General features: G+C 54.4%; 1 long non-coding RNA gene across 1 annotated transcript; it reads left to right on the top strand.

Annotated features, from left to right (window-relative positions):
- The first annotated feature begins 7,896 nt into the window (after positions 1–7,896).
- LOC124085307 (uncharacterized) lies at positions 7,897–18,514 on the top strand. Its single transcript, XR_006849401.2, has 3 exons — positions 7,897–8,120; positions 9,663–9,879; positions 16,459–18,514. It is a non-coding gene; the product is annotated as an uncharacterized LOC124085307 (long non-coding RNA).
- The last annotated feature ends 5,271 nt before the right edge of the window (positions 18,515–23,785 follow it).

Raw genomic sequence — 23,785 nt, 5'->3', positions numbered from 1 at the left:
CTATGTCAAGTGATAAGTCCTGAAATGTCAAATCTGTTGTCAAAACTCTAGCCACCAAAGTGCACTGGGTCTCAAGAACACACTGCACCACGGTCCTGCTGGCCACGCCTCCCTGGCCCTAGGTAGCTTTCTGTCCCCTGCTGGAGGGGGGCCAGGCCCAGGAGGAGCTGCCCAGCAGGCGGGAGGGCGGGGGACGCCTGAGGAGTGGCTTCCCAGGAGCCCTGACAAGATGGAGTTCCCAGAAGCCGAGCTGGTGAGCAGCTCCAAAAGCCCCCGGCCGCCCCTGACAGGGCCCAGAGGAGCCGGTACAGTTTGGCAGCGAGGAAGTCACCAGTGACCTTTGGGGCAGAAGTCAGAAGGACAAGGGCCCGGGCTGGCTGGGCTGGGGGTTTCCAGTGAGCTGTCGACTGCTCTTCTGAGAACTCTGCCAGACGGGGCCTATCTGAAAAAACGGCTCACTTTAAGGACCCAGAGCTCTGCTGCGTGGGTTTGGGGTACGCCGGGGTGCTGGTGTCAAGGTCGTGTCTGCAGGGCCCGCGGGCGGAGCTGGGGCTCACCCCACCCTGCACCTGCACCCTCCTCCCCTGCCTCACCCCTCCCCTGCGCCAACTCCAGCCACCTGCCCAGTCCAGCCGCTGCAGGTGTCTGAGCAGATTGTGAGCTAAGAACCGTTCTACATTTTTAAGTGGCTGGAGGAAAAAGTCAAAAGAAGACTGTTTTGTGTCCCAGGAACATGATATGAAATTCAGATCTCGGCGTCCATAAATAAAGTTTTATTGGCACACGGCCCTTGGTTTGCCCACTGTGGATGGCTGCTTTGTGCTCCGGGGGCTCAGTGGAGCAGTTGCCACGAGACGGTGGGGCCTGCAAGCCCTGAGATATCAGCTCTCGGGCCCTTTGGAAAAGGAGGCATTTGCTGACCTTGGTCTAGATCCTGCTTCAGGTGAAGGAGATCAGGGCCAAGGTCCTTCTCAGCCTCTTCCCCTCCGTGACCTTCCCTTGGTCCTGTGGACCACATTAGCACCATGACCAGCTCGTGTGTCACAGGGTGCAGGCTGGCTGACACCAGCTCTCTGTTATATCCTCGTCCCCTTCTTGCTCAAGTAGCTGGACCTTGGCATTTAGGTTGAATCCCCCATCATTGGACACTGACTTCAGTATGAACTTTAAGTATTAAATACTGAAAGCCGCCCATTCGCCACTTGGAATCCAGTTTTCTCATCTGTAAAGTAGGAGACCTGTTCCCTCAGGCCTCTGACCATTAGGAGAGGAAGGACCCTAAGACCTCGCCAGGCAGTGTGGGGTCATCCATCGGCCAATACATTGAAAAGGCATTTTGAGGACACGATAGGCTCCAAACTCAGAGACTGTGGGTGTGATTTCAGCCCAAATGTGCTTTACGAGTATGCACCTTTTCTAAAAAAGAAAAAAAAAATAGCTAAAAAGTCTGCGTAGATCTAACAGTCCACAGACCCTACCTAACTGGCCCTCGTGGGCAGCTGAGTCACCCTTGGATGGAGAGTTATGGCCATGATTCCCAGGAGCCCTAAAGAAGTCTCTGCCAAAAGAAATCTCCTTCATGTTGGGTTAGGCCCCAACTTCCTTAACAAGACTCCCACAGAGCAAGAAATAAAATCAAGAATCAATAAATGGGATGGATTCACACTAAAAAGGTTCTTCTCAGAAAAAAAAAAAACCAATCATGAGGTGAAGAGAGAGCCTACAGAATGGGAGGAAATTTTCACCACACTCATATCAGGTAGAGCACTGATCTTCAGGATATATGAAGGACTCAGAAATCTTAACTCCAGAAAAAAAACAAAACAGTGTGTGAACAGGCTAAGGGACTGAACAGACACTTCTCAGAAGAAGATATGCATGCAATCAAAGATATATGAAAAAGTGCTCAACATCTTTAGTCATCAGAGAAATGCAAATCAAAACGAAGACTTCATCTCACCCAGTCAGAATGACAATCTTCAAGAATACAAGCAATAATAAGTGTTGGACAGGAGGTGGGGACCAGGCACACTCCTACACGGCTGGTGGGACTGCAAATCAGCAGTGTGGAGATTCCTCAGAAAACTGGGAATGGAACCACCGTTTGACCCCGCTGTCCCACTTTAAGGACTTAAAATCAGCATACTATGGTGACGCAGCCACACCAATGTTTATAGCAGCTGAATTCACAGTGACTAAACTGTGGAACCGACCTAGATGCCCATCAATCCATGAAGGATAAGAAACTGTGGCGTATATACACAATGGAATTTGACTCAGCATTAAAAGAGAATAAAACTGTGGCATTAAAAGAGAATAAAATGGATGGAGTTGGAGAAGATTATGCTAAGTGAAGTAAGCCAATCCCCCCCAAAACTAAAGGCTGAATGTCTTCTCTGATTAGTGGATGCTGCTGATCTATGATGGGGGGAGAACTTGGATTGGGCAAAGGGGAGGTGGGGAGGGGTACGGGGTAGGAGAGATGGTGGTACACGTACGACTGCACGGATGGTGCCTCTCTACACCGGGTACAACCAGAGAATTGAAATGTCGTGCTCCGTCTGTTTCGTCTTGTTTGCTGATATTTATTCTTAGTTGTAGGTGGACACAATAACATGCGGTGCCAAGGATCGAACCGGTGCCTCACGCGCGGTGGGCGAGCGCTCTGCCCCGGAGCTCCACCCCAGCCCTGTGGCGCCCCGTTTGTGCGCGAGGAATTGACAGGCGTCTGCTGTCAGGTGCAACAACAACAACAAAGATTAAAACAGAACAGAGCGGCCCAGAGATGACCTCCCCCGTCACTTCACTCACTGGGGCGAACCCTGCCTCGGCAACCTACCAAGCCCAGAGTCACGGAGCCTGAGCCGCCTGGAGTCTGCAGACGACCCCAACTGCCCCAGAGGTCCTCCCGGGGTGGGAGCCCGACTTTGCTGGTTTAAGAACGGTTCCCCACGCGGATCTCAGGCAGAGTTTGTCTCTGAGGCAATAGAGAAGGAGCAGGGCTTGTCCGCGGCTTGTCTCCAGGTACCTGAGGGTCGGTGTGGGGATCGCGACCTCAAGGGGTTCCTACACCCATGTGGGTCACAGAGATGGCCTGGCCACCACTGTCAAGGAAACAGAGCGGATCAGAAGATCCGCTTGATCTTGGGCTTGATCTCCTGATCCGTGGACAGACCCTGTTTCCTTCCTACCTTCTGGAACACCTAGGAATATGTAACGAGCAGTGGACGGGAGCTCCTGGAAATGTGGCAAGTGATGAGCTATTTATTTTTCAGAGATTATCCCAATTCCAGAAAAGACAAGCCCCAAAGTTATAATTCTCCTTCAAAATCATTATTTTAAATACAATCATTTTTAAAACCCTTTTAAAAAATAAATGGAAAATGTAAATTACAACAGTACACAAATGTGAACGGCCTAGCTTGTGCTCGTGATGGGCAGATGTGAATCAGACCACGGGGACCGCCGGGCCCCCTGCCTGGCACACCATGTGCACACGCGCTTGCACTGTGTCCGGGTGGGCGGGCTGCTGGCTTGAACTCTGCAAACCGCGGTTGGGTCCCAGCCCCACCAGCTGAGGGACATCAAGCAGGACGCTGGGCCTCAGTGAGCCTCACTCCATAGCAATGACCAAAATAGCACTGGCTGCCCTCAGCCCTCGGTGGCGGGAAGCACTCCATGAGAAGACGCCTTATAGCCGAGCCCTGATTTGGAGCAGGTGACGGGTGGTTCCCGAGCTGGAGTCCCGTGCCTGTCTCCCAGGGAGAGGGGACAACAGGGAAACCCAATACCCCGACCTTTGCAGTCAGGCAGCTGCTCCGAGCGGCCCCTGGCAATGCTCTCCTCCCACCCTCGGTCCAGCTGCCAGGCTGAGTCACACACAGAGGGACGGAGGGGATAGGCACATGACCTGGTGGGGAGCCAGCTTGAGTGTGGAGGGGGAGGGCGGTAAAAGCTGGGGTGGCCACGCCCGCTACGTGGGAGACTTCCTGCAGGGAGGACATCTAAGCCTGGCCCCAGGTCTGCCACTCAGCTGCGGCTGGCTCTTCCTCTTCCTCCAGGAAGCCCACCGGAATTGGGCCTGGGGTGCCTGTGTGAGGGACACGGAGCGTGTGTGCCACAGGATGATACCAGAAACCACCAGCCTGGGCTGGTCTCCATCCTCAGCACCTTGGGTGAATCTTCGTGAACACAGACACCATCATTGTCACCGTCACCTTCACCCCACTTTCCAGCTGAGACCAGGCACAGAGCAGTGACGTGCTCACACGAGGTCACGTAGCACAGTTTCCAAGACAGGCGTCTGGCCCCGGAGGCCTTGCTCCTCGCCTCAGCTACAGGGGATCTCACTCCTGGAGGGGTTTCGGGGCCTCGAGAGTGGGTGGTGTGGGTGAACCTGTCCCCCTGGGTTTGACCTGGCCTGTGACCTGGATCCCCGCCCTGGCCTCCTGTCAGCACCCCAGGCTCCTCGGCTGTAAACGGCCTCCTGGCTGTCCCTGAGGAGTGGCCACGCCCGTTACTGACCTATGCTATGGAGAAGTGAGACAGCTGGGAACCCCTGCTCCTGGGCCCAGGGACCCGTCTCTCTTTTTTAGCGTTTGTTCATATTATTCATCTGCAACATCCTGCCTTTTTTTTTCTTTTTTTCTGTCTCACCCACCCCTTAAGAAGGTGAGAAAGGGCTAGAGAAGAAAGTGCAGAGGCCTCGGCCACAATGAAGACCATTTTATTCTGGGCACAGGGGCCCAGTGACTTGGGAGGCTGAGGCAGGAGGATTGCAAGTTTAAGGCCAGCCTCAGCAACTTAGAAAGACCCTGTCTCGAAATAAAAAATTACAAAAGGCTGGGGTGTGGCTCAGTGGTAGGGCACCCCTGGGTGCTCCATCCCCAAAACTGCTGACAACACCTCTCCTTCCACCACTGTTATCGTGAAGCTAAAACGGAACCTGGCTTGTTTCTCAGAATCTCCATCTCTGTTGAGACCCTCACAGAAGAGAGGCCCACCGGGGTGCCACCAGACTGGGCCTGGGGACAGTGAAATCCATCTTTTAAGGTCACTTTCACCTCTGCATCTCTGAGAGACAAATTTGGTTCCGAAATTATTGCGTTGGACCCTGTTCCAGGCGCCTGCTGGGGACCGTGGACACAGCGATGAACAAGACCGAGCAGAGCCCTCGACTCATGGAACTGGATTCCAGAGACAGACCGTCAACAAGAGCGTGTCCACTGTCAAGCCTCCAGAAATGCCATGGGGGCTGGGTGTGGCTCAGTGGCAGCGCTTGCCCAGCACGTGAGAGGCACTGGGTTTGGCCCTGAGAACCGCGTACAAATAGATAAATGAATAAAATAAAGTCACGGTGCCCATCTACAACTAAAAAATATAAAAAAGAAAGAAAGAAAAGCAAAGCCCAGAGAAAAATCAAACAGTAGGGGAACAGAGCGCGATCAGAGGAGGCCTCTGGGAGATGTTCGAGAGAAGAGCTACCGAAGTGAGGTGTCTGGGGAAAGAGGGTCCCAGGCTGAATGAGTGTCGTGTGCAAAGGCCCTGAGGCAGAATCAAGGGAGGGCATGGCAGCCAGTAAGTCTGCAGAGGCAGGGGAGGCTTTGCTTTCTGCCCCTTTCCTCTCAGTCAGACCGAGTGAGGACAAAGACCGGTGGTCCTCCATCCATTCCCGAGCCGCAGGGAGCTAATGGGTGGGAAAGAGCTCTGGGAGGCTGAGCAGAGACCAGTGAGAGGGCTGTTAATGGACGCCCTGGACGAGACCCACGGCAGGGGCACTTTGGGACAGTGTGGTTTCTCCTCCTCCTGGTGACGCCGTGTTCTCCTAAATACCACGTTGAGAGAGCCCAAGTCTCAGACATTTCCACCCTCTCATTTGAGGGATGGAAAAGTAGGGCCCAGAGAGGGGAGGAGCACTGCCCAAGGTCACGTAGCAAATTCCTGCCAGAGCCCAGGTCTCCAGGATCCGCTGAGGATCACAACAGACGTCCAACATCCCCTTCCCAGGTGGAAATGAGAGAAAGTCGAGTGGATATTCTTTCCTCCTTAAGAAGCGGTTACCTCCCCCGGGGCGGGAAGGGGGAGAGAGTGTCTCTGAGTGCCTGGGGGGGGGGGCACACTCTGCAAAGTGAACGGAATGTGTCAGATAAGCCCTTTCCCCACAGACTGGCCTCTTGGCTCTCAGCGAGCGAGCGCCTTCTTTGTGATTTTCATTGTCAATTAGAGTCAAAGGGGCTTTGTCCCCTGTGGGGGCATCTGAGGTGCCAGAGAGTGAGACCACTCCTGGGAGGCACGCAGGCCGCTTCGCAGAGTCGACATCTTCTCTAGAGAGAGAGAAAAAGAAAGACCATAAGCACCTGTAAGTTATTGCACAGGTAACTTCAGAGGGTACCAGACTATGAATGGAATAAGACAGGGACCGGCAGAACCAACGTCGGGGGTCGGAGAAAGACCCCGTGAGCCTGTGGCTTACAAGCAACCAGCTGTGCTCGGGGCCAGGCAGGGAGGGTTCCAGGCCAAGAGGTGGCAAATGCAAAGGTCCTGTGGCTGCAGCAAGCGTGGAGGGGCAGAGAGCCAAGGCCCGTCAGAGCGCTGATGTGACCAGAGAGGTGGGGCCAGGGACAGACCTTGCGGGTCTTGCAGGCCACTGTGAGGAACAGGGATTCAGTCTCGGGCAGTGGCCGTAGCAGGGGGCTCCGGGCCGTTGGCAGGGCTGCGCCTTAAGCCCAGATCTCCTTTAGGAAGGCCTTCTCCTCCACAGCCCCCTCCACCTTCCAGACCTGGAACTTCCTCTGCGCCCGGGGTTCCTGGTTGTGCTCACCTGTGCCGGGCCCTGCCCCGGGCCGTCAGGTGAGGCCCACAGACTCCACCCACTCACCTGTCCCAGAGCTGGGAGACTTTTCTCCCGGCCAGGCCCGAGGCAGGCTCTGGGGGTGGGAAAGGAGGGAGCCAGAGCAGGCCCCACCTGGGGGGCTTCTCAGCCCTCGGGGACAGGCCAGCTCTCCTGCTGGGAGTGGGCAGGCAGGACCCTGGAAGGAGGCCGGCTGGGAAGGGCCTCGCAGCAGGGCAGCCTCCAGGGGCTCTGGGGTTCTGAATCCCCACCATCAGACCCCGGTTCCCTTCCTGGGTCTCTTTCTGTGAAGCAGGCAGCTGGGACCGTCCTGGTCCCAACCCCAGAGCCCACAGGCCCTCCCTGCGCGCTGCTTGCTACCAACGGCAGGATCTTAGCCCACTTGGGCTTCAGCGTGAACGGGAATGAAGGGAACCTGGGGATTTCGTGGCTCTTGGCAGGTCGACCCAACAGGTTGGCAACGGGACAAGGACAAGACAAACCAGTGACAGCCTCAGTTCAAGTCCAGCCATCCCCAAGCTCCCCCAAGTGCCCCCGAGGATCCTCCCATGGTGGGACACTGCGGCCACCCTGGAGGAAGACCCTGCAGGTGCACATCAGGATGGCCCTGGCTCACCCATCAGGAGGGCGAGCACACAAAAAATAGACGAGAACCGCGTGCAGAGGCACAGGTCTGTGATCCCAGCAACTTGGGAGGCTGAGGCAGGAGGATCGCAAGTTCAAGACCAGCCTCAGCACTTAGTGAGGCCTTAAGCAACTTCATGAGATTCTGTCTCAAAATAAAAAATTTCAAAAACTGGGGATGCCGCTCAGGGGTTAAGGCCCCTGGGTTCAATCCCCAGGACCAAAAACCAAAACACACAACAACAAAAAACCAGAATCGACAGTGTTGGTAGGAATGTGGAGAAACTGGAGCCCGGGGCACCGCTGGTGGAGAGGGAGGCAGAGCGGTGGGTGTGGAAAGATCACAGCAGTTCCTCAAAAAATTAAAAATAGAGCCACCATGTGACCCAGCAAGTCCCCCACTGGGTATGGGCCCAGAGAACTGGAGGGAGGGGCTGGGACAGATCCCGACGTCCGTGTCCACAGCAGCAGGTGGAGGGAGCCCCCGGGATGCACACCCGCAGAACACCGCGAACCCGGGCAGCCCTGTACCCACAGTGGGTGGTGCGCCTCAAAAGGCATCCTGCCAAATGCCACGACCAGCGGACCCCAGGGACCCCGGGACGTCATGGGAGTGAAGCAGCCCAGCGGCCAGCGGAAAGGCCAGGTGATTCCACCTAGAGGGCACCGGGGCAGTGAGACTCAGCGGAGGGGAGGGGGACGGGACTTACCATCTGGTGACGACAGAGTTCCGGTTTTGCAAGATGAAGACTTCTGGGGGTAGATGGTGGTGACTGTTGCACAAATGTGTCATTGTACTTAATGCCCCTGGAGTGTGCACTTTAAAATGAGGTCACAGTCACAACCCTAGGAACTCAGGAGGCTGAGACAGGAGGACCACAAGTTTGAGGACAGCCTCAGCCACTTTAGCAAGACCCTTTCCCAGGACTCTGGGATTCCAAGCATGTACCACCTCGCCCAGCCTGGAGTTGCCCAGGAGTCAGGTCCAGTGCCAGACAGGACGGTTTGGCCATCACAAGATTTAAAAATTAGGAGATGGCCCATTAAAAGGGCCAGCCACCCGGGTGCCATATTGCTCCAAGGTCACTGTCACCTGGAAGTACACCAGCACTCTTGGGGGGGCCAGTGGTGCCCTGAAGTTCCCCACCCATGGGCCCGGACCTTCCAACACCTGGAAGAAGTGACATTGAGGGTCTCTGTCTTCAGTGACAGCCTGGTTGGGGTTTCACGGTGACAATGTCTTTGGAGACACAGTTCTGGGGGTTTGATCATGAGACACACTAATTCTGGGACCTCTTCTTTCTCAGCTCCTCCCCCCAGACTTTTTAGACCAGTTCCCCCAAAAGTGGGGCCTCACAAGAGGGTCTCAAAACCCCGGCTGCCACCCCACACTTAACTTCCCAACTGAGTTCGCTGAAGTCCCCAGATGGTGTGGTGGGGGGAGACTGCGCCCGGGCCTGGCTTGGGGGACTTTCCCACGAAGGCTTCCTCCCACCTTATCTCAAGGCCCTTGGTAAAGCCTTCCTCACCCCCCACTCCCGCCATGTTCCGTGCCAATCACAGGCTCCTCCCAGGGCGGTTGCCGCACCAGCTTCTCACAAGCACTTTGCTGTTTCATATGACCCTCACCACAGTCCAAGGAGGTCGCCACTGGAATCAACCCCATTTCACAGAGAAGAACCCTAAGGCCCAGCCCACCCAGTGGTGGGAGAGGTCCAGAGTGGCCCCCCGCTGTCACCTGGCCCTTGTTCTCCAAGAAACTTCCAAGTCCTAGGAGGAGATCATTGTGGGCCATGGGGTGCATTCCTCCTTGAACACATTCTCTAAAAATCAAGGTACAACTGTTGAAAGAATAAATCCAAACGACCCAGCCGGTGTGGAGCGTGTGTTTTGAAAGTCAGTTAGTGAGACTTAAAACTAGGCCCCTCCCCACACCATTTAAAAAGTGGGAGATTGGGGATGTCCCATTAGATCACACAAACACACACACACACACACACACACACACACACACTGAACTAACGGACTGTTTTTTAGCAGAGTTTCAGGTTTCCACAGTTGCTCTGTCCCCCACCAACACCTGGCATTGGTGGGTACGTTGTTACACGGGTGAGCCCGTCCTGATACCTAATTGTCAACCAAAGCCACCGTTGGCATTGAGCTTCTCCTTGCTTTACACCCTCTGTAGCCTTTGGAGGACAGTGACGTGCACCCACCAGCACAGCATCCTGCACCACAGTCTCGCTGCACCTGCTCGTCCTGCGTTCCCTCCCCACCAACCTGGCAACCAAGGATTCATTCACTCGGCCCTAGGGTTGGTTTTTCCAGAATGCCACCCTGCTGGAATCATGGAATGCAGCCTTTTTTCTTTTTCTTTTTGGTATCTAGGGTCTGGCCCATGCCAGGTAAGTGCCCCAGCACTGAGCTACGTTCTTGCCTTTTGACTTTTTATTTTGAGGCAAGGCCTCCTTAAGTTGCTGAGGCTGGCCTTGAACTTGCCATCCTCCTGCCTCAGCCTCTGGGTGGCTGAGATCACAGGTGTGCGCCCGCAGGCTGGACTGTATGTTGCCTCTCACACAGGTTTGCCTCACTTGTAAATCTCTATTCGGGACGCCCCCACCCAGCAATACAGTCACGCTTCTTCCCATAACTCGAGAGCCCCCCCCCCCACAGCCTATTTTAAACCACAGGAGGACATCACCTTATCTTGATGTACCACAGTTTATTTATTGACTCGTTTACTGAAGGACATCTTGGGTGCTCCCAAATTTGGTGATTATTGATAAAAGCCTGTATGTTTTCTTAAAATGATTTTTCTTCCAGTTGCAAAAAGCAATCATACGATCATTGGAAAACACAGAAGAGCCCAAAGAATGAAATCAAAATCTCCAATTTAACCGGGGTACAGTGGCGCACGCCTGTCATCCCAGCAGCTCAGGAGGCTGAGGCAGGAGGATGGACAGTTCAAAGCCAGCCTCAGCAAAAGTGAGGCGCTAAGCAACTCAGTGAGACCCTGACTCTAAATAAAATACAAAATAGAGCTGGGGAGGTGGCTCAGTGGTCAAGTGCCCCGAGCTCAATCCGTGGTACGAAAAAAAAAGAAAAAAGAAAAAAAATCTCCAATTTAACAAATGAGCAAACCCAGGCTGAGAGACAGGAATGCCCTCTTCCCCTCACTTCCTCACCCCTTCATCCCTCGTTCTTCCTGTGGACACTCACGGAAGGCCTACCGTGTTCAGGCATTGCACCAGGGCAGGGGATACCCCTGGGAATAAGGGACATAAAGTTTTCCCCTCCTGGAGTTGATATTCTAGACAAACAATAGCCAAGTGCACAAATGAATCATGATGGAGACGACAGCTAAGGTTGGCCATGTGCTCTCTTTGCCCCAGGCATTGTCCCAGCTGGGGAGCATCAGGGGCAGCTCAGGGGCGGCTCAGCCTCACTGGTACTCCGGGAAGTGAGCCCATCAGGATCCTATACCCCAAATGGGAAAACCAAGGTTCAGAGAAGTGAAGTCGTTGATCTCAGGTCACACAGCTCACAAGAAGAGGAAGCAGAATTTGAACCCAGGCCAGGGGCTTCATCATCTGTGTGTTTAGCCACTGCTGTCAAGTATGAAGGAGGTCTGAAGATTTCAGACTGAAGATGGGGGGCAGAGCCCCACTGGACCCTGATCTTCAGCGTCCATCTTCTTAGTGTTGGATCCTTTGCTTTTCCAGAAACCAAATGTGGCTGTTCTGCATGGCTTTGGGGTTTCTTCCAGTTCCTTAGCTGTGGTCCCTCGGGGAGCCCGAGGCTGGACAGAGCTTGCTGGACATGCAATCGTATCCCCGAGGACAAGGCTGCTCTTTGGAGGAGGAGGTGACCTAAGAGAAGTGAGCGTCAGGGCCTGGAAGTCACTCCCCTCAGCTACGGCTCTGCCCGCAGGCAGGAGGGGCCTCCTGCCCACCTTTGCTTCCTATGAGATGGTTCAAAATCATCAGCAGAAAACGTCAGAATCTGATCTGACCGCCTTGGTGGGCTCTGGGACGCAGGTGTTCTGTGAGCCGCGGTGACGGGATCGCCATCACCTCTTTGGAAAACAAAAATGGACGATTTTTAAGGGAGTGCAGGCTTTAACCCAGAGATTGCAGGTGGGGGGTGGGGGACATCATGCAGGTCTCCTGGCACATGCGGGACCACTCCCCTCTCCCCTGCCGCACATGCAAGTCCCTGGTTAGAGGGACCAGGTCCACGGCTGCAGAGAAATCACTGCAGGGCTTCCATGGCAGCCTCTGCAAAGGCGGCTGAGCCTCCTTCAGGGGCGGGCGAGAAGGCAAAGTTCAAAACATTATTTGCCACCGGCTTCGAGGAAAAGAGGCGGCAGGCTGTGTCCACAGAGGGCTGACGCCCTGGGCTCTGGTCCAGTGCGGCCTCCCTTGCTGAAGAACCGGCCTCTCTGCCTTCAGCTTCCTCCGCTGTGAGCCTGGGCCTGTGGGAGGAGTCAGAAAATCCATCCCTGCAAGGGGTTCCGCTCAGCGCCGGGACAGAGAAACGGCCAGTAAAGAAGAGCCGGGCACTGAGGCCCATGCCTGGAGTCCCAGCCACTTGGGAGGCTGAGGCAGGAGGATGTCTTGAGCTTAGGAGTCCAAGGCCATCCTGGGCAAGACCCCACCTCAGAACAAAACAAAGCAGAGACTAACTTCCACGATGATCGTGGCTGTGCAGGAACCCTCGGAGGAAGGCCAGGATGTGCTTGGGGTGCCTGGCAGACGGGGGTGCAGGAGGTGTCACGGGGTGACGGCGAGGAGGTCTCAAAGGCCGGCAGGCGGGGGACACAGTGGGGGCCAGGGGCGGCCTGGGGGGGTGCACGCTTGGCCTCCTGCAGGAGCGGGCACAGGGGCTGCCGGGTGGCACAGAGCCGAGGACACTGGACCAGGGACCCAGGGAGCAGCAGGTTCAGGTGGCCCAGTCACCCGTGCCCTGTCACCCGAGGAGGAGGGCAAGTCACCAGGCCCGCCCTCTTCCTCCACACAGAGACACACCTGTCAGGGAGGAGGAGTGGCAGATGGAGGAACAGACCCTGTCCTCCTGTCCCTGCCCCTGGGGTCACCAGTCCTTCCCAGGGGGCACCAGGCCTCTGGTGGGCAGGAGGGAGGCCAGCCACAGTCCTCTGGCGGTGGACTAGGCCCTTCAGGGGACAGAGTGAAAACCACCGCCTCAGGAAAGACGGCGGCCAGTGGCCAAAGGCCCCCTCCCCGGCCAACCACCCCCGGGAATCCGAGGACGGACCGAGCTGAGGGTCTCACTTTCCCTGTTTGCTCCCTGGTTAGCTGCCAGCCCGGTCTGTGGGACAGGTCGTCCTGGGTGACTCTCGGAAGGTCATTTGTCCTGGGAGGTAGGTTTGTGCCAGCCTGGGTTTGGGACATCCTTCTTGTTGGGAATCACAGCCGCGGCCAGCCGTGGTGCAGGTCAGGGAGCACTGACCCAGGTGCTCCTTCCTCGTGGCCTCGACGCCCTTGGAAGCGACAGAACGGGAGAAGCTCACCTTTGCTCTGATCCCAACGGGGCGGGGAAGCAGACGCAGAACCACTGTGGTTTATGGAGAGTCCTTAGCTGTTCCCTCTCTCAGCCGTGAGCACCCTGGGAGCCAGAACTCAGCCAGAACTATCTCAGCATCTGATTCTGGAACCAAGCGCTAAATCGGTGTCAGGGTACCTGTTGTCTCCCTGAGGATTCTTTCCACTGTGATCATGAGAAGCGCAACACAAAGTGGCTTACTCAAAGAGTGAGATGAACTGACTCACTGAACTGGGAAATCCAGGGCTGGGGTGGCTTCAGGCGTGGCTGGATCTAGGAGTCAAGCAAGGTCATCAGGTCAGACTTCCTTCCTTTCCCTCACTTGACTCTGGGCTCCTCACTTTGGCCTCATTTGCAGTCGTAGGAAGGGGTGGTCTTGACAGGGAGGGATCTTAGTAGAAAGGGCTTATTTCTCCCAATAGTTTCAGCAGAAGGACTTGGACTGGCTCTTACTGGACCCATGTACTCCTGACAGGAGATGGACTGCCGACTGACCAGGTCTGGACCCCGTGTCCACTTCATGTTCGTTACAGGAATAGACGTGAGACGTTATAGACGCAGCATACCGTCTGGCATTTGAACAGCAAAGCTAGAGCCATCCTCTTTGCGATCCACGTCGAATCACGTTCGGTCCTTACGATGGCCCTCAGGGCCCTCCCTGGCCTGGGCTCCTGGCTGGTCATCTCCCACGGGCCTCCGTCACTCGCTCTGTTCCGGGCTGTTCTCACGGACCCACGACCAGGTGCAGCAGCTCCACTTCCTTGTTAATGAAATGGGGCATTTGGAGTCGGCCCCCGGTATTCTGTGTGCCCAGCATTCTCCTCTCCCTGGCACCTCGGTGACCCCTCGCGCCCCTGCCCACATATTTCAGGAAGTGTGAACCCATCCAGATCCAGAGAAGGGCCCGTGACCCAGGCCCGCCAATCAGAGCGTCTAGCAGCCTTCCAATATCACCCTTCACCTTGCGTTCAGGGGTGGGCGGGTGTCCCCAAGACGACTGAGTGAGACCGAGCCCTGAACTTCCCCAGGAATTGTCAGAAATAAAACCGCCTTGGTGCTGCTGATAGTGTCAGAAGGATGATGCTAGTCTTGAGCCTCCAGAGCCACCACATGGAGAGAAAACCCACCCGTGAGTGAAATCAGCCACAGGAAGAGCAGAGAGAGGCAGGAAGGAAACTGAGTTCTGAAGATCTCTTTGAGCCCCTGGATTCAGCCATGCCTGAATCCCACCAGACTTTTTAGTTACATAGCTTAGTAGGTCTCTTCTCTGCTCAAGCCACCTTGAGCTGGGTTTCAGTTACCTTGAGGGGCTGTCATCGAAGGGGTTAAATAAGTAGACGAATTATAAAGTGCTTGGCAATAAGGCCACCCCCAGAGTGGGAGTCATTACTATTAATGTTTTATGATTCCATCTTCCACACACCTATTTAAATCTGTTTCCACTTTTAAACTGTTTACTTAAAGAAAAAAAAATGTTTAAACTTATGCAAAACCAGGGCAGATATTCACTTGGTAACGGCGTACCCATACAGGTTACTGAAACACTGAGCACTTCCGTGGTGGTTGATGGGCAGCCCTGATCTGAATCTCCTGTGCGCCCTGCCTGTCCGGCTCGGAACCTTCCGGGCATCTTCTGATCTTCACCTCGAGGGTTGACAGGCCCCCAGCAGGGGCCTCCAGGACCCCCCCTAGGACTGGGATGCATATGTTCGATACCACCTCAGGGTCCGGCTATGACTCTCGGGTACGAATGCGTTAAGTGGAAACACCAAATCGCCAACAGCTCCCCAAAACGCAGTCCCTGCCAGATCGCCAGCTATCGTGACCTGTGACCTCTGCCAACCTGAGGCCGCTCAGCCGCCGGGCACCTGTCCAGGCCTCCCACACCCCAGTCAGATGGCCCGTCTCGGTGGCAATCCGATCGTCCCTCATCTCACGGCACTGAGCTGCCTCCCGGGCTCTAGGGCGGGACATATGGTCCCTTTTTGTTCAGCTTAAGAACTCGCAGAGGCTGGAAATGGACTTTCCATGTGGTGCCCATCTTTGGGACAACGAGCAGCGGGTCCCCCCGCCCAGACTTCAGGGTGCAGATCACAAGGCTGTGGGTCGGCAAGTGCTCTCGGCTGTTGCTCTTTGAAATAAGAAGCCTGTGCTCGGTTGTGTGACGCTGTCCTTTAATAAACTATTTATTTTAACTCTGAGTCCATAATGGGTTTTAAATGGTTTAAAAACGATACACAAGACGAAGTCAAATGCTCGAGAGAATTGAGAAGGGAGAGCAGGAGTGGAGCTCACAGGTACTGTGTTCAGTTGCTGGCAAGAAAGACCAGAAATCACAGTGGCCTGAACACCATAGGACTTATTCTTCTCTTGCATAAATGAAAGCTGGAGAGAGGAAGTTCAGTAGCACCACAGAATCGAACATCAGGCTCCTTCTAGCATCCGGTTTCATTATCCTTAGAATATGGCTTCCATCTTTAAGGCTACCTCATGCTTCAGGATGACTGCAGACACTCCAGCGATTGCAGCCACATTTCAAGCAGCAAGAAGAAGGAAAGGAGAAACCCCTGTAATCTTACCTTTCTTCAAGGAAACTCTTGAAAGTTTCAGCTCCAAACCTCAGTTGGCCAGAATTTAGTCTTAGCTGCAATAGAAGCTGAGAAACGCAATCTTTTAACTGTACACAAAACCCGTGTGAATAAAATCGGGGCTTGGTTACTAGGAAAGAAGGCAGAATGGATAACTGGTAGGCCACTCGTCATCTCTGCACAAATGAGAAAATTAAATGGTGTTAGGAGTTCAGCTGGTTCACTAATTTGCCTCCTGCAAGGACCCGTAAGGGTCTGGCTGCCAGTGTAGGGGTCTGAGCCTCCCAGTGGCCACGGCAGAAAGGGAACCTGTGACCAAACAGAAAGTATCACCTAAGCAAAGGAGGCCAGTCCATGGCTGGGGGAGACTCGCCTTTCCCCCGCTTCTAGTGCAAAAGAAAGTCAACTCAGGTCTTCACAAGAAAGACCCAGATGTGGACCATGGCAAAAATCTCAGGCAGGAAGCTCTGTGGTTCTGAGATTGGCTTCAAAAATTCCATGCAGGAGAGTGGGCGGGAGCCCAAAGCCAGATGGGCCGCGAGTCAGTTGTCGTCGGGCTGAGTGGAGACACCGGGGTTTGTTTTAGGTGTCCCTTTACATTGGTGTATATTTAATTTTTTTTCTATAATTAAAAAAAAAGAGGGCTGGGGTTGTGGCTCAGCGGTAGAGCACTTGCCTATCATGGGTGAGGCCCTGAGTTCGATTCTCAGCACCCCATAAAAAATAAGTAAAATAAGCGTCCATTGACAACTGAAAAAGAAGAAGAAAAAGAATCTAAACTCTGAAATGATGCCTTTTCTACAATTTCTTTTAAAAATATTCTTTTTCTTCCAGGTGTGGTGGCGCACGCCTGTAATCCTAGCAGCTCAGGAGGCTGAGGCAGGAGGATCACAAGTTCAAAGGCAGCCTCAGCAGCTCAGCAAGGCTCTAAGCAACTCAGCAAGACCCTGCCTCTCTATAAAACCTAAAAAAGGGCTAAACACACACACACACACACACACACACACACACACACACTCCTTTTCGTAAATTTGCCCTGAAGTTCAACTGACAGGTGGTTTCTATCCCAATTACTCCCTCCTGTTTTCTCTGGTCTTTTCACCTGCTTTCCTAATTTATTGTCATATTCCAACAGATTTATTGAGGTACGATTCACACCCTATACAACTCACTGAAGTGTAAAGTGGCCCATTCAATGGTTTCTCACAGAGTTGGGCAACTGTCACCACCATCTAATTTTAGAACACTTTCATCACCACCAAAGGAAACCTCGTCCCCCTGAGCAGTCACTCCTGTCCCTGTGCCACCCCTGCCCTCTGCTCTGGGCAACTGCTGATCCCCTTCCTGTCACGGACGGGAGGCCTGCAGGCTGCTCCGTGTGTGCCTGGGCTTCCCTCCCCCGTTACCGGGCCCTCTCCAGGGTCCCTCCGCGGGCAGCATGTGCGCGTCAGCTTCAGACCTCTGACGCCTGAGAGCGTTCCATTTCACTGATAGACACTCTGCTTAGCCAGTGATCGATGGCATCTGGGTCGTTTCCAATTTGGCGCTATTAGGAGTCATGTGGCTAGGGACCTCCGTGGGCGAGTTTCTGTGGAGCCGTGGGCTTCAGGAATGGGCTGCCTGGTTGGTGACCCCTGCTCACTGCCTTGAGGGTTGCCCAGACTCTGGGCATGGGACTTTCCCTCCAGCAGTGTCTGGCTTCTCCTTACCTTGCCCACACTTATATCATCTGCCTTTTATTTTAGCCACCCTGGTGGATGTGAGGAGGCATCTCACTGTGGCCTCGATTTGCATTTCCCCAGTGACAAATGATGTCGATCATCTTTTAAGGTGCCTCTTGGCATTCTCTTCCTTAAAGAAACATCAATTCAAATATGTCCTCATTCTACAACTGGTTTGTCTTTTTTTTTTTGAATATACATATATTTAGTTGTAGATGGACACCAAACCTTTATTTTACCTATTTATCTTAGGGCCTCACACATGGTAGGTGAGGCCCTCTACCGCTGAGGCCCAACCCCAGCCCCTTATTCTTGAGTTATAGGTTTTCTTGATGTATTCTGGATGTAGGTCTCTTGTTATACATATGACTTGCAACATCGTCTCCTATCCCTTCATTAGTCTTTTGAACCCTTTTTGTTTGTTCATTTGGCCGCACTAGTGTGGGACCCAGGGCCTCGCACGTGCTAGGTGAGCGCTGTACCCTGAGCCCCGGCCCCAGCCCCCCCCCCCCGCCCTCCTTTTACTTTCTATTCTGAGACAGGCCTCACGACACACTCAGGGGCTTCTTTCCTGTGGGGTCGGTAGCGGTGTCTCCTTCTCATTCCTGAGTGTGAGAACTGAGCTTCCGTCTTGTTCCTGGGCGTCCGCGGAAGGGTTGTTGACTCTGTTAAACTGTTGGAGGAAGATGTCTTTGGCTTCATGGATTCCCTCTATTTTCTATTCTCTGTTTTATTCATCTCTGCCCTGATATTTATTTCCTTCTGCTCGCCTTGAATTCGTGCTTTCTGAACTCTTTCCCCCCCAGGGCGAGGGTCATCACTTGCCACATGAAAAATGATTTATCTGAACAAATAATCGGGGGACATGCTGAATTTGACCGTGCTGAATAGTTTTATCTTGTTTGTGTTTTCAGCTGTCTGGCTTTTGAGAGCCTCTGCTGTTTTCACAATATTGAGAGTTCCTCAGAGGCAGGTTCAATGTGCAGGACTTTCAACAGTTCACTGAGGGACAGGGGCTGTGGCTCCGGCAGAGCACTCACCTAGCACGTGGGAGGCGCTGGGTTCCATCCTCAGCTCCACATGAAAATAAATAAATAAAACAAAGGTTTGTGTCCGACTACAATGAAAAAATATTTTTTAAAAAATAAAGGTATTGTGTCCATCTACAACTAAGAAGATTTTTTAAATAGTTGATTGAGGATCTGAGGATGTGACCCAGCGGTAGGACACCTCCTAGCATGCACCAGCCCTGGGTGCCATCCCCAGCACACCCGGTTAATTAGTTAGAAGACTTAGCTTTTCGGAGTTTTTGTGAAGAAATTTCAGATTCCAGGGTTTTCTGAACCCTGCTGTGATATTTTGCCCTGCACAGAGACTTGGTGAGGAGACAGAATGATCACATATTTATCACCCAAACACATTCATGCTGGGACCACATGAGCGAAAGCCAGCTATCTTGGACTTTAAACATGGACAAGGATTCGTGAGGCTCTGGGTTCAATCCCCAGCCCCAAAAAAACAAAACCAAAACAAAACAAACCCAAGGAATGCCCATGGCCATAGCATAAAGTCAGTCAGATGACCTGTGTTGGACTCCCAGGTTCTTATAGACAGCTGTGTGACCTCAGGCAAATTACTCAATCTCTCTGATTTGGTTACCTCATCTATAAAATGGGGCTAATTATAGCAATACTGCCCTTAGAGATATTTGGTGCATATAGTGCGTCAAATAATCATACCCGTAAAGACCAGCATAGGGACTGGGGGTGTCGCTCAGTGTCAACCAGTCAAGCATGTGCAAGGGTTCCCCCCTCCGTACTGAGAGAAGAAGGAGGAAAACAAGCCCAGCAAGAGAGAGCCTCACATCACCACCATCACCATCACCATCACCATCACCACCATCACCATCACCATCACCACCACCACCACCACCATCACCATCACCATCACCACCACCACCATCACCATCACCATCACCAGCCTCACCACCACCATCACCATCACCATCACCACCACCATCACCATCACCATCACCATCACCACCACCATCACCACCACCACCACCACCACCACCATCACCACCACCATCACCACCATCACCACCACACATCACCACCATCACCATCACCACACCATCACCACCACACCACACCATCACCACCACCACCACACCACCACCACCACCATCACCATCACCATCACCACCACCACCACCACCATCACCACCACCACCACCACCACCACCATCACCATCACCATCACCATCACCATCACCACCACCACCACCACCATCACCACCACCATCACCACCACCACCATCACCATCACCATCACCACCACCACCACCATCACCACCACCATCACCATCACCACCACCACCACCACCACCACCACCACCACCATCACCACCACCACCACCACCACCACCATCACCACCACCACCACCATCACCACCACCACCATCACCATCACCATCACCATCACCATCACCACCACCACCATCACCATCACCATCACCATCGCCATCACCACCACCACCACCACCATCACCACCACCACCATCACCATCACCACCATCACCATCACCATCACCACCACCACCATCACCATCACCATCACCACCACCATCACCATCACCACCATCACCATCACCACCACCATCACCATCACCATCACCATCACCACCACCACCACCATCACCACCATCACCGCCACCACCACTGCCATCACCACCACCGCCATCACCACCGCTGCCATAAACCACCTGGATATAGTAGAGCCTGGGTGGGAATGGTGTCTTGTTCATCTTTGTGTCCAGCAGGTGCTAAATAAATGCTTCAGTGAATAAGTGGGCAGGTAAGTGAAGAAGATGGGACCACAGCAGGCTCCAATCTGAGCCTGGAAGGTGACACCAGCAAGTGCCGGCAGGACGCGGAGCCACGGGGACCTCATTCACGTGTCCAGGGGGACCAAGTTCACGTATCCAGCCGCCATGTGCTGGGGGGTCAATGGTGACTGTAAAAGGACCCGCCATTGCCAGAGGTGGGGCAGGGAGGGTCTCTAGGGCAGCCATGTGACTCTGAGCCGCATCAGAGCGGCCCTGGGACACGCCTGTCAAGACCACAGCAGCAGCGTGGGTGGGGGGGCGGGCGTGGGAACCCCCTGTGCTCAAGGCTCATTTTCGCTGCAAACCTAAAACTGCTCCTAAAGTCACGGGCTGGGCGGGGGCTCAGGGGCGGAGCGCTTGCCTGGCATGTGGGGGGCACCGGGTTCGATCCGCAGCACCACGTGTCAGTAAATAAAATAAAGGCCCATAACAAATAAAAAATCAAAATAAATAAAGCCCATTATCACCCCATGGGATGGGGGCTGGGGTGCAGGTCAGCTGAGCACCCCGACCCTCCTGGGGCCTTGGTTTGATTTCCGGTGCCTCGAAATAACGAGGAGGAGCCGAATGTGCGGGGACTTCCACGAGCCCCCGGGGGCCAGCCGCCTGGTGTGCTCGGCCGAGCTGACCCTGGCCTCGGATCACCTGCCAGACTGGATCCGTGTGACCCGAAGCCTCGTCTCCAGGGCCTCACTGTGGAACCTTCCAGGGGAGCCTCCAGAAACTAGGCCCAGGCCCAACCGATCTCAAAGGGACCCGGGGGCCTTGGGCCAGGACATGGCAGTCACAGGCACTAGGCCCCTCCAGCCTGCTTCCCAGGCTCAACCCGGCTCACGACCACGAGGAGCTAATGAGCTTCAGAGCTCAGAGCCCCCACGAGCACAGGCTGGACGGAGCTGTGACCCTCCCCCTCCCCCTCTTACAGGGGAGGAAACTGAGGCACAGAGAGGCCGTCAGTGGCCAGTTACTCTGTGATGGATGCGAGAGCGGGGCTGTGGACACAGGCAGGCCGCCTCCAGGCCCCGTGCTCTTGATCAGGTGCACCTGCCCCACCCTGCGCACAGCGCTGCAGAGTTCAGAGGTCGCCTCTAGGCGTGCAGTAGTATCTCAGTTAGGCCCACAGGTGCACGTGAGGCAGGTGGGGTGTCGCAGGCCTTGAGGAGTGGCACGTGAGACAGCTGAAGCCAGGGAGGGCAGGTGGCTTTCCCACAGTCTCCTGGCAAACAGTGTAGACTCTGCAGGTAGCTGACCTGGCTCAGACCCCAGCTCTGTGACGGAGCAGCTGCCTGATCCTGGACCAGTTAGTATCTGTCTCAGGGCTCCCCCCTTGGAGTTCTAGTGAGAATCAGGCAAGTCAACACGGAAGGCACTTTAAAGTCCACTCAAAATGATGGGCCAGGCACGGTTCAGGAGGCTGAGGCAGGAGCATTGCGGGTTTGAGGCCAGCCTCAGCAACATAGAGAGACCCTGTCTCAGAATAAAAACCAAGAAGGGCTGGAGACATAGTTCTTTGGTAGCGTCCCCCTGGGCTCCATCCCCAGAACTCCACATAGAGTTGGTATTTTATTTATTATAGATGTTTTTGCATTAATTTTGATCCTTACAGCTACTGTGGTATAAAGATCATGTACCCTGGAGGTTTTTGGTGTCCTCTTGAATTTTGCCTGGCTGGCCTCACCCTGGCCCTAGCCCTGGTTTGCACAGAGGAGCACTCAGTACCTGCTGTCATGGCCACTGTTTGTCCAATGCCGTGCACCAGGAATTGTCAAGAGTCTTACAAAGGGATGGGGCTGGGGCTCAGTAGCAGAGCACTTGCCTCACACGTGTAGGGCACTGGATTCAGTCATCAGCACCACATAAAAATAAAGAAATAAATAAGGGTCCATCAACAACTAATATATATATATTTTAAAAAGGAGTCTTTCAAGTAGACCTGGAGATGAGGCTCAGTGGTGGAGTACTGTGTCCCCCCAAAACAGCTTTCTAAACTCATATCCCCTGGACAAGAAGAGAACCCAGAAAGCACATTGAAGACTAAGTGATTAGATAAACAAAAGACTAGTGCTCCAAATACGTGAAGAACCCCTGCTATTATTCTAAGGTACCAGGGGTTGAACCCAGGGAGCCCTGGAATTATTCTAAGGTACCAGGGATTGATCCCAGGGGTGCTTTAGCACCGAGCCACATACCCAGCCAGTTTTTATTTTTTATTTTGAGATACGGTCTCACTAAGTTACTTAGGGCTAAGTTGCTGAGGCTGGCCTTTAACTTGCAATCCTCCTGCCTCAGCCTCCCAAGCCACAGGTCCCCCACCTGAGTGAAGCACACCTTTTGAAGTTTGATGTTACACTGTTGGCTGCGGCTGAGCAATTTCCCTCCCTGTCTGCCCCCCGGGAAATCCGCACAGGAGCGCAGGGTGAGCACTTTGCTCATGATGACTCCAAGCTGGAGGTACACGGAACAGCCCTCAGAAGGGATCTGAGAGCCAAGCCGGCACAGCCCTGCTGTGGAGTGTGAGGGCAGGTCTGGGAGTTTTTCTAAAGGTCTATCTATGCTATGAACTTGGGTGGGGGTCAGAAGGAGCTCGTGTACAGAGTGCTGCTACTTGTACAGCAAAAACCCCAGACACCAGGGAAAGGCAGCGCTATGAAGAAGTCCCCATCGGCTGACTCTCTTTGCTAAGGATTCCCAGACGCCCTCTGGGCGGCACCTGCTGATACCAGGGAAGGAAATCGATTGGCTCTCAGCCACCACACGGTCTGAAGCAGCATCTCCCATCACCAGCCGCCCCTGGCACTGTCCCCCAGGTATCTCTTCTGGGTTTGACAAGTGCAGCGTCCTCTGGGCCCGTGGCAGAAGAGACCTGCTGGGGTGGGGGTTTTTGCTCCCCTGCTCCACGGTCTGCTGGGGCACCTCTGCCCCATGGTCCCAGCCAGAGTTCCCCCAGGCCACCCTCCTAGGAGCCTGTGAGCACCCTGTCCTGGGGATTTGCCGGGTGTTGAGCCCGGCTTCCCAAACGTGAACGGCCCCGGGGGATACAGTGCTTCCTCCCTGCACCCCACCCGTCCTACACCCCAGGACCCACTCCCCTCACGCTCCCAGCTCCCTGTGCACATCTAACCCCGCTCCTCCCTTGGCTCCTCCCTTGGCCGCCCTGAGCATCCTCAGCTGAGCTGCTGGGGTTCGGCCCTTACTGTCCGTTGTGCTTCTCTGTCTCCTGAAGGCTCTCAGCGTTGGAAGCCCCTGGCAAGGGGGCTCACTGCAGCCTCGAGACCCCCAGCCCGGGGCTCCTAGCCTGACCCTCCCAGGCTGCAGGAGGGAGCCTCCTCTCCTCCGCAAGGATCAGGTTCACCTTAACGGCTCCCTGCAGAGGGCCACAGGCCGGCTGAGCGCTGGGAGGGGCCCAGCGAACTCTATAAATAGGAAGAGACCTTCCCAGAAGCCTGTGGGGAATTGAAAGCCGTGCTGAGCTGGGCCAGGGCAGGAAGGCACTGGGGGAAGGAAGCAAGCTGCTCCCCTGCTCCCCCGAGGTGCTCGGGTCCCCTGCTGGGGA

The sequence above is a fragment of the Marmota monax genome, unplaced genomic scaffold, assembly GCF_021218885.2.
Source record: "Marmota monax isolate L192 unplaced genomic scaffold, Marmota_monax_Labrador192_F-V1.1 WCK01_AAM20220418_F8-fsc00014, whole genome shotgun sequence".
Taxonomy (NCBI): Eukaryota; Metazoa; Chordata; class Mammalia; order Rodentia; family Sciuridae; genus Marmota; species Marmota monax.
Note: the sequence above shows the minus strand (reverse complement) of the source record. Positions and strands in the feature narration are given on the sequence as shown.